General features: G+C 34.1%; 1 non-coding gene across 1 annotated transcript; it reads right to left on the bottom strand.

The window, feature by feature from the left end:
- Positions 1-1,437: 1,437 nt before the first annotated feature.
- Positions 1,438-1,559, bottom strand: LOC122107819. The gene has a single exon (XR_006147425.1). It is a non-coding gene; the product is annotated as a small nucleolar RNA SNORA26 (small nucleolar RNA).
- Positions 1,560-9,087: the final 7,528 nt, after the last annotated feature.

The following is a 9,087-nucleotide window of genomic DNA, read 5'->3' as shown; positions in this document are numbered from 1 at the left end:
AAACTCCTTGGACCGTGACTACATTATTTTGGGCTATCTACTGCACCATTCCCAAGTTACCATAGACAGATTCTAATTCCTCAGGCTTTATTGTGATTTCAAAGGCAATTTTCTGTCAAGTTTCAATAATCTCACTGTATGGCCTTGAGAATAAATTTGCAAAATGATTGACAAATTGTATATGCCTGTCTGTAATGTGAAAAGATGGTTCTCTAGTATGGGCTAAAATCCACCTACTACATTTACAATACAGATAAAAATACTGAAGATACAGTAATAATATAAAAATTATACAAGTGGATAAACACACCTTCTTTTAAATAGAAACTCTTTAATTGTCAATTAATCTTCTGTATTTATAAGTGTGTTTCTCGTATATAGTCACCATATAAGGTGACTATAAACTTGGAAAAGTTTGATGTAGAGCTGTGGCTCTAGTGCGAGAGTGCTCACTTTGAGCAAGAAAGCTCAGGAACAATGCCCATGCAACAAATTCAAGTCATAGGACTGGAAAACAACAACAACAAAACAACAACAAACAATGAATATTAGTCCTTGAAAGTGATGCTTGATTTTATCCAGTAAGTTTACTAAAGTATAACAGCTATTCACTAAGTCATAGTCAAGATGTTGCTGTGAAAGAATATATTTTTGAATGAGAATAATGCTTTCAAGTAATAGAATTTTATTTTTATTCTTATTTTTTGCCAGTCATGGGGCTTGAACTCTGGGCTTGGGTGCTGTCCCTCAGCTTTTCAGCTCAAGGCTAGCACTCTACCATTTGAGTCACAGCACCACTTCGATTTTCTGATGGTTTATTGAGATAAGAGTCTCAGGGACTTTCCTTCCCCGGGTGGCTTTGAAACATGATCCTCAGATTTCAGCCTCCTGAGTAGCTAGGATTACAGGTGTGAGCCACCACTGCCTGGCTGCAATAGAATTTTAATAAAGTGGTTATTCTTCATTTTATAGGTAGTTTTGTTTTCCATCAGTTTTTCGAAGACCAGAGACAGATGTTTCAAGAATAAGAAATTCTGTCTAAATACTATGACAGAATCTTGCCTGGATTTCAACTTTACTGGCTTCCACTATGAATATTGGATTTCCCAGCTCTCACAATCAACCACTGAAAAATACATAATATATAGTATACATAAATATATACTACACAGTGTATATAAAATTATATTATAATAATTAACATCAGATTTACATAGCATATGAGTATATAAAGCATATAAATATATAATAAAAAATACAGATAAATGTTATATTTGTGTATATATACATATACATAAAGACTTATATATTCCCTTGTTTTTTGTTAATAAAGAAAAACCTAACATACCAGCCCATGCTATTATTTACAATGTTGCTCTCTCTGTCACAGCTGTGCAGTACTTGTTATTATTTTAGTATTTATAAGTTAATTTTTTCATCTACAACTCCAGAAAGGATGAAAGCAGGAGTTTTACCATACTTTTTCTGGGTTTCATAGAGATTTCCATTACCGTTCTGTGTTAGCCTCTTAAGACATAAGTTTAACTTCTTATTAGTCTATATCAATTGAACATTCCCATACATGTGAATAAAGCACTTAGATCATATTCCTTCTATTATCTTCTCTTCTCCTTCATGTAACTTCCTTTTCCCTACTACTATGCCTTCAATTTTTTTCAGATTCCGCATATGAGAGGAAACATATTGTGTTTGTCTTTTTGAGCCTAGCTTATTTCAGTTGACATGATTTCAACCTATATTCCTGAAAATGTCAACATTTTGTTTCTCTTTGTGGCTAAAGTATGTTTGTAATTATATTGTATAACTTGGCCTTTCTGTACAGTCTCCTAATAAATATGCGTGGTCAGAAATCTCTTTCATATGCTGACTTTGTTTCTTATAGGAACATTTATTCTTACAATGCCCTGATTCACAGTTCCTAGGCTTCCTTTCTTCCAAAGATTTTTATCTTCAGCCTGATCAGCTACCTCAAACATGGTTGTTTCCTAGGTCTTGTCATAATTACAATAGAAATATGTCTTATTCTCAATTTTAAGCCACCACTATCCAAACACTTTTCTTTATACCCTAACCCTTCTGTATATCATTTACAAAAATTCTTAAGTTCCATCAAGACTTAGAAACTTATTTTTGCTCTATCACTTTCTGATGCCTTTTTGTTTTTTCTTGGGAGATAAAAAAGTATAGCAACTATAACAACAAGGATGCTTTCTTATGACCACTCATAAATGATAATCACGTTCTGGTTTGTCATTCTTTTGTCCTATCTGGTCGCCATAACTTTCAACTCTATTGAAATCCAATTTATCATAACACTTTGCTGAATGTAACCACAGTCAGAGAAATCATTGTGTTGTTTTATTCTTACTTTAAAATTAAGATTAGTACCCTCAATAGGACTTAAAGATACATCTGCTTTGGACTCATTTATCTCTCTTAAATGTAAACCTTGCCCTAAGAGACTAGACTTTTACTTCTGTTTGAATTTGTTCAGTGAGGTCCACCAGGACACTGTGAATAGAAAAGAGGAGAGTGAAAATGAAGAATTTTCTTTCTTGGCTCCATCATTTAAGTTTATCTTGAGCTGTCTGTGTCTTTTCTACACAGTATTGATACATTTTGTGCAATATGTAGACATCTTCTCGTTCAAGTAACTTCTTTTTCCCACCTCTTATAATTCATTCTAATTGCTATTAGCAATACCCTGCTTTTCTCATGTCTTTCAGAATACTAGTGAATGCTAGCCTTTATTTATCATATTAATCATTATAGTTCACCAGCACTTCTGCATCTCCTTTGTATCCCAGTTCTTCATTTCTCAGTTGGAAACGTAACAAAAAAGATCCTCAGTATTGCTTGTCAATAATCCTTTTATTGAATTTTTTCAGATGATTGGCAGCTCCATTTTCTTATCTAACTTCAAATGAATTATTTTTCTCCTTTCTCAGTCCACGGTCTCTGAAAAAAATGAAAACCAAACAAATCTCTCACAATATTGAATTCAAGTTTTCTTACCTCTATCTACTCTATTCAAAATGCCCAGATGTATGCATCCTACTCGCACTGTCAATACTTTTTTTTATTATGGCTATTTTAATCATTAATGTGACACCACTGATGAGGCAAGATAGGAACTATCTGCTCTCATGAGCTGTGCTGGCCGGATCCATCAGTATTGTGCAGGTAAGGGTCTTATGAGTTTGATTTGTGCTCAATTCCCAGTTCTTAAGATAGTGTCCAGCAGATACTATTGATCAAACTATTGGAAAAATTAATTACTCTTAATCATTTAGTTGATAAGTAATTTGAAATAACATTCAGTAAATAAAAATGTGTTTATTTGAGTATGTAATTTAACATGAGCTTATTTGATTAGCTATTACTTAAAATATATGCTTTAAAGTTCTCAACATTATTGTGGAAATAAATTTCTCTTTTCAAAATTTATTTACTTGTATTCTTTGCTTGAGAAAAATCTAGGGAAACAGAATACTTAATTTTTGGACTACTTTAAATATACTAACTTATTTACCTGTGGATAGTAGCATACCTCTAAATAGTAACATTTAAACACAGCAGATATTAATAACTGGCTTATTTTGCTACTTTACATTATAATTAATTGACATATAGAATATCTTCTTTGAAATATAATTAATTGTACTTATTTTCCAATTAACACCAGCTAATTGAACTAAGACAATACAGAGTACTTAAGTAATGAGACAACGGCCAACTCTCCTGAGAATGATTTATATAAAAATTTATTCACTTCTTACAGTATTGCCAGCTTCTTAAATATTTGGCTGATAGCTGTCTTCCCTTTCCCTTTTCCTTTCCTTCCCTTCCCTTCTTTTTCCTTCCCTTCCCTTTCCTTCCCTTCCCTTCCCTTCCTTTTACTTTTTTCCTTTCTTTTCTCTCTCACCAACTGGCATGATTAGTGATAAGCATAGGCAAAGAAATCCGTGAAGGCAGAAAATACCTTGATTCAAGACTACAGAGATTTTCCTTACATTTTATGAATTCCACGGACAATAAGATCTCTTTGTTCAGTAAACTGTTTTCGTTCTTCAGGTAGCCAAGATATCCTGCAAGCTGAAAATCTGCATGCACTATAAACTGAGATTGAATGTGTTTATTTGCCTAATGAAAGCTTGTATACAGATATTTTTGAGTATTTGAATTTTTAGAATATAATAATATATGCTTAGCTTTAAATGAACAAAAGTAAATCCATTTTAAAACTTACCAAAATGTTCTTTGGATAGTAACAGTAACTGGGCAGCCTGCCTGCTTCAATTATAGTTTATAAGTGCTTATTGTGTGCAAAGTAATCTCCTTTCCCATAGCATAGGTAATAATATATATATTTTCCATATTTGGAAAGTGAAACAGGTACTTCTATACTAAACTAAATAATAGCATTTAATGATATCAGTGCAATACTTTTCTCAGGGTGAAGGAGATTTGCAGATGTGATTACATTAGAATGTTGCAATGGGGATACTGGGCAGGCATATCTTAGGGGATCCAAGGAAATCCCAGCGTCTGGACAAAAGGAAAGGACAAGGTACACAGAGAAGAGATGTTGGCATGACCAAGGGCCTGGTGTGACATATCCCTAGGGAAGCTGAGGAAAGCTGGATTCTCCCAGAATCTACAAAGAGACCAGGCGGAGAAGGCCTCCAGGAAAAAACCATCCCCCCATTCTCTTGATTATAGCCTTGTAAAATTCATTGTAGGCTTTCTACCTAAAATTATGAAAATATAAATTTGACTCATTTTAATTCACTGTGGTTGTTACGACAGCCATAGGAAATTATTATGTTCTTTTTTAAAGAAGTGAAATATATAAGTGTAGACATTTTAAAATGATTTGTCAGGCACTGGTGGCTCACTCCTGTAATCCTAGCTACTAAAGGGACTGAGATGTGGAGGACTATAATTTGAAGCCAGGCCAAGCAGAACAGTCTTGAAATTCATTTCCATGAATGAACCCATAAAATATTAGTCTGTAGGCTCGGCTCAATGGGTAGAGCACCAGCCCAGAGCAAGAAAGCTGAGCCAAAGCACTAGGCCTAAAATTCAAGCTACACATGCAACTCAAGTGATATAAACCCAAAGAAAAAAATGTGAGTGCGGCATCTGAATGTTTATAGATGTATGTGGCATACATGGGATAAAATATCTGTAATGGGTAAGAGATTTCAGGGGTAACTTGTCATCTCTTTGACCTCATTATGAGTAGGAAACTTACTCTGTCTGTTGTTTATTTCTTTGAATCTAGAAGAGCTTTACAACTCGTAGAATTATTAGTCTTTAGATCGTGTGCCTATGTTTATTAGAAACTAATTGTATACAATTTTCTAAAGTTATAGACATGATGATATTCATTGAGATCTGTAGTTTCCATGTGACGCCTCATAGATTAATAATATCTAGATATCAATATTTAAAACATAAAACCATTGAATCTATTCCAAGTTGTGTGTGTGTGAGTGTGTGTGTGTGTGTGTGTGTGTGTGTGTGTGTGTGTGTGTGTGTGTGTGTTTGTGTGTGTGCTGGTCCTACGACTTGAACTCAGGTGTGCTGACACTGAGGTTTATTTCACTCAAGGCTAGCTTTTTAGCACTTGAACCACAGGCTCAAGCATTTTTGGTGACTAATTAAAGAGTCTCATGGACTTTCAACCTGGGTTGGCTTTGAACCATATTACTCAGATCTCAGTCTTCTGAGTAGTTAGAATTACAGGCATTAATCACCAGCATACAGTCCAAAATTCTATCTTGAACTCTGTATTGTCTCTGTATTTTTTTTAACAGTACAAATGCCCAGACTGGAGAATTTAAAAAAACACAAACAAAACAAACAACAACAAAAAAAAAACAGAAAACTCTGAAAGAGTATATAAAAGCTATAAATTCTTAAATACACCACATAGGATTTTTATTATTGTATATTGTAGTATATACTAAGACCCAAGATAAAAATATTTAGTTCTAAATAAAGAAATAAAGCAAGCATTTACTATTTGAAATAAGGTATGTGGAATCGTTTTGTATAATACTTAAAAAGATATAATAATTTTATTTAGGCTTGATTACATTTATTTTTTTCAATACTGACTTCCTGACTTCCAGTTAACAAGTTGGGCTTGAACTCTGGGCTGGGCACATCCATGAGCCCTTTAGCTCAAGGCAAGCGCTCTACCACTTGAGCCACATTGCCACTTCCGGTTTTCTGGTGGTTAATTGGAGGTAAGAGCAGGGCTGGCTCTGAACTGTGATCCTCAGATCTCAGCCTCTTGAGTAGCTAAGATTACAGGCAGGAGCCACTGGTGCCTGGTAATTTGCATTTTAAAAGAAAACAAAATCAATGTTTCCTCTTAGTAATGATCAAATTAACAGTAGTTAATTTAATAGTACAAAAACTACAAATTATTTTTTATAACTGCAAGTTTGTTAACCTAGATCCATCCCAATGAAAAAGCCAGAATATTTCCCTATATACATTATTTCTTTAGTGTTGTGTGTGTATTTTGTTTTGTTTTGTTTTGTTTTTTGTATGGTGCTATCACCATACAAACAGTCTCTGGAGAATGCTGTCTAAATTTACATGGTAATTAAATGAAATCCAAGCATTAGGAAGGTACTAATCTATCAGGATAAAAATACAGTAGAAGGCAGATAAATGTATTAAAAAATTTAGTGCCTTACTAGGGGATTGTAAAATTTAAATTAACTTTCAAGTCTTATAATTATAACTTGATAAGAATAAGGAACATTTACTCCTACAATGATTGGGAAAGTTAAGACCATTATAGTATTCCTGGAGATGAATTCCTGGAGACTTGCTAAGTCTCAGGTTCCTAGCAGGTGTTTACTGTATTTTTTTAAAAAAAGAAATGTGGCATAATGATGCAGGGATGGCCCAAGGATAATTTGGCAGGGTTATTTCAAAAGACACCTTCTGATGTCTTAAATCTATTCCATAGCTAGAAAACTTTATAAACTGTGCGACTCCGATCATCTTAGACATCTGTATCAAAATCTTTCATTTCTATGATGCTTGCAAGAGATCATGGCAGAGTCTGTGTCAAACAGAGAAGTTAAAAAAGAAGTTAATAATGAGACAATATTTATCAAGAAAGTAAAGTCATAAAGGTTTTGATGATTTTCATACAAATAATAAAGAAGTCCCAATTTTGTTGCCAGAAAGTACGTTACGGTTATTTGTTATCCATTAACATGAGAGACAAGCTGTCTTTCAAGACACATCTACTGTGCAGGGCACAGCGCAGATACTTTGAAGTGCTTGCTCTTCTCTATGTAGGAGTAAGTAATTAGCATTTGTGAGAGAGAAAGATGAAAAATTGCACAGGAGGAAGCATTAGGAAATGGCATTTTATGTATGAATATTTTGAACCTTAGTAAAGTTTTATGAAGTGTTCTAAACCCCAAGATCCAGAAAGCTGGAACAGCACCTCTCACTTCAGTGTACTTACATATTATTTTCATGAATCGTTAATCTTAGCATCTTTTGAAGTAAATTGTTTTCTATATTTATTGTTATCTTTAAGTAGTTGTACACAGGAGTTGCATTTAACAAAGCAATTTATGAGCCTATGGCATCTTCATCATTGTCACCCCTAAAATACTCTCACCCATCTCTGCCCTGCCCATCTCTCTCCTCTTAGTTTTGTAGGGTATACATTTTATTTCCTCACAGTTTAAGAATTCTGCATACTCTCTCATTTTCTGCAGAGTCCATCTTGGTAAGTAAGATTTAGGGGGATTTAGGCATTGCATATAAATAAAAGACTAATGGAGATATAAATGACTCTGAAAATGTTCTCATTGACTATCCATGACATGGGCATGCTGAATTAAGTGTTAGCACTACTTGACACAGATTAGATGCCCCCCCCCAAAAAAAAATAACCCAACTCTCTCACTTGAAACTAGAAAATATGTTTTTTCTGAGAGCAATATCCTGATGCTTTACCTTTTCTAATCACTGGTATCAGTCATTTTCCTTCTTTAGCTTAATACCCCTGCATTTACAAGTTATCATAAATTTAAGTATCTAAACCACAAATTTAATTATCTAACAATTTCCACAGGTCTTACATTTGGAGACGGTTTCTTTGGGTCCTCTGCTCAAGGTCACTCAGGGTGAATTCATCCCATTTCCTGAAGCTTGAATCCACTTTAAATCTCACAAGGTTGTTAGCAGAATTCAGTTCCTTAGCCATTGGGCAAATACATGTCAGTGTCCAGTTCCTGGAGAGCTTCTGGGAGTTGCCTTCTGACTCTTAGTTCCCAGCTCTATTCCCGTGTCCTTCTGTCCTGGACAAGAACATGTGACTTAATCATAACTTGTTATAGGACAAGTACTTTAATTAGAGAAGTAACATATCATCATATTCACAGATTTGGGAAGTATGAAAGGTTGAGGGTAGGGATTAGAGAAGGAGTCACATACCTTGGACAAGAATTTGATCACATACATACACATAAATTTTTCATTTTTTATGCTTTGTTTTATTTTGTGCCTATACTGGGGCTTGAGCTCAGGGTATTGCTTTCTTGCTCACAACTGATGCTCTACCACCTGAGCCATGCTTCCACTTCTGGCTTTCTACAGACTTAAATAGAGCTAAGGGTCTAATAGCTTTATCTGTTCAAGCTTGTCCCAAAGTGCGATTCAGATCTCAGAAAGCTGAGTAGCTAGGATTATATGCATGAGCTACTATAATCTTAAAATAACAAAAATACTACTGGGACTAAAATAGTATCATTTAAACCCTCTACTTAAATGTAAATTGTGTTATTTTTATCCTGCTTCATAGTAGCATCTATTTTTCCAGAATAAAGTCATTCTTTGCAAAACTTCTGTCCCAAGGGACAAAATGACATACAATTCCACATATCAATTAAATTTCTTATTTTAAGAGATTTAAGTCCTTTTCTAATATTTCTCAGTGTAATATGTAACTAGCCATAGCACCTAATAATTTGAACAGAGAAAAATGAGATTGATTCCCATTTTCATTAATAACAACTA

The sequence above is a fragment of the Dipodomys spectabilis genome, unplaced genomic scaffold (genome assembly GCF_019054845.1).
Source record: "Dipodomys spectabilis isolate Male_0828 unplaced genomic scaffold, ASM1905484v1 ptg000053l, whole genome shotgun sequence".
NCBI classification, from domain to species: domain Eukaryota; kingdom Metazoa; phylum Chordata; class Mammalia; order Rodentia; family Heteromyidae; genus Dipodomys; species Dipodomys spectabilis.
The sequence above is the reverse complement of the archived record's forward strand: the minus strand, read 5'-3'. Positions and strand labels throughout refer to the sequence as shown.